This window comes from Babylonia areolata, chromosome 25, assembly GCF_041734735.1.
Source record: "Babylonia areolata isolate BAREFJ2019XMU chromosome 25, ASM4173473v1, whole genome shotgun sequence".
NCBI classification, from domain to species: domain Eukaryota; kingdom Metazoa; phylum Mollusca; class Gastropoda; order Neogastropoda; family Buccinidae; genus Babylonia; species Babylonia areolata.
The window spans coordinates 19,443,626-19,446,125 of record NC_134900.1 but is presented as its reverse complement, the minus strand read 5'-3'; positions in this window follow the sequence as shown (position 1 = coordinate 19,446,125).

The following is a 2,500-nucleotide window of genomic DNA, read 5'->3' as shown; positions in this document are numbered from 1 at the left end:
ACGGTTCCACAACAGTCTTGTCTTCGGTGAAGTTCCTGGCCATCCTGGCCTCACAGAGAAAGACAGTATCTATTGACCACATGGCCGAGAACTTCGTGAAATGAGGAACCTCCAGAAATCACATCTCGTGTGCCAAACCGAAAGCTGCATTGACTCCAAACCGAAAGCTGCATTGACTCCAAACCGAAAGCTGATTTGACTCCAAACCGAAAGCTGCATTGACTCCAAACCGAAAGCTGTACTTACTTGAAACCGAGCGCAAAATTGGCTCAAAACCGAAAACGATTATAGTTTGAATCCGAAAATAGTTTTATGTTGAAACCACGATTTGTACCAACTTTTGATATAATGGCTCAAAACCGAAATCTGAACTGACTTCAGACTGAAAGCTTGACAAGTGTTAATAGAGTCTGGCTAGAGTAAAGCATGTGAATGATGCAGGCAAGAGAATTTGTCAGTTTCGCAGCGATTTCAACGACGCTTTATGGTTCGGAACTCTAAATAACTGTTTTCGTAAAATTGATAAACTACACACGCTAGAGACGACTCAACAAATCGAAACAACAAATCTGTCTGACCGCAGAGAATGGAGCGCTTTCGCTGTCCTATACACCAACGATGCGGAAACATCCGACTCCAGAGAGTCTGAAGAGATCCATCCTTTTTCTTGTGAACTGAATCACCTTCGCCGTGGTTCGTGGGTCGGAAGAGGTTGGGTTGTGGTGACAATAGGTCTTCCCGACCAACGAAGCACGGAGAGGGGTAACTGTTCTTTTTGGCAGTGCTTGATTGCTTTGTTCTTTCGTTGTGGGAAAACTCTGGAATCATTTTACGTAAATGATCCATTTTGGTGAACCGACACATGACTGTTTCCTCATGCATGTTTTATTTGTATTTTATCCATTCAGTACAAAATCAGGGGCAGACTTTTCTTTAACTTGTTGTTTCTTCAACTTATCTCGTTTTCAGCAATATAGTCGACGTACGAGCGAGAGAAAGAGACAGAGACAGAGACAAAGAATGCGTTAGCACACATTCTGTAGCACCCGAACTGTTTGAATGACCACGCCCAAGCGCGCGTGTGTGTGTGTGTGTGTGCGCGCGCGTGCTTGCTTGCTTGCTTGCTTGCTTGCTTGTGAACATGTTTAGTTCTCATATTTTATGGAACGATAAATTGCCAGAGAAAACAATTCTGCCGTAAAAACTGTGCTGATTTGTACGTTCGCACGTACGTGAATAAACCATGCCATTGCGTGACTGTAAATATTTCGTAAGTGAAGGTCCATACCCAGTCCCACAGGACAGCTATAATGACGTCGTTTGAAGTATCTTCAATCTTCAATCTGGAAGGTCAGTCGTCATCACTGACTATTGTTGACCTGTGTGCGCTGAGGCGTAAGATAAAACATAAAAATAGGTCTATTTGGTACAACAAAGGGATAGAAGAGGGTATAAAGCAGCCTCAGCACCCCAACCACACACCCGAGTTCAGCTCCGGGGCAGCGTGTTGTGGCAGGCAAAAACGTGGGGGAGGGGGGAAGGGGGGGGGGGAGACCCAACTAGCCTAACCTGATATCTGGACAGGCTTATCCGGTAATAGTAGCGACCCCCATGTCAGGCACGACCCTATCCTTCATTTACCGCGGGGCTAGTTGGGGAGGGGTCAAAGCTGGGATTTTGATAAGCTCCCTCTTGAATGACACTAAGGAGGGAGCCTCTACTGCTGTTGCAGGCAGGGAGTTCCAGGCAAGAATGGTTGACGGGAAGAAACTGAACTCGTAAGCGTCAGAGGAGGTGCCGAGGTGAGCAAATTTGTGTCGGTGATTTGATCTTGTTTTGGTGGATCCTTTCTTGAGAAATTTGTCAGGAAGGATGTCCACAGTGCCATAAACGATCTTGTGCATGAAAATTAGCCTCTGCTTGTTTCGTCGTGATTCAAGGGGTTCCCATCCTAATTCTTGCCGCATGGATGTTACGCTGATGGTCCAACCATAGTCATTGTATACATAACGTGCTGCTCTTCTTTGCACCATTTCAATTTTTTCCATTTGGGCAACTTTGTACGGGCTCCAAACTGATGAGCAATACTCAGGTGTGGGCATACAAGGGTTAGGTAAGCATTGGTTTGGGTGGTTTTGTTGGACGTCTTCAGATTTCTTTTCAGAAAGCCTGCCATGCTGTTGGCCTTGTTGGTGACTCTTATTACATGATCTTTCCAGTTGAGCTCACTTCTTATGTTGATGCCAAGATATTACGAGCTGTCGACGTGGTCGAGAGCGTGTCCTTTTAGTTTGTAGTTGAAGTTGATGGGGTTTCTTGATGTTGAACAGGTGAGGACATTACATTTTTCGGGGTGAAATTCCATCCCCCAACGCTGCTCCCAATCGGACAGTGTGCTGAGATCTCGTTGGAGCATCTTGCTGTCTTGGGTAGTCTTTATGGTGGAGTAGACTATACAGTCATCAGCGAACAATCTGATGTTGGCCTTGATGTTCTGAGG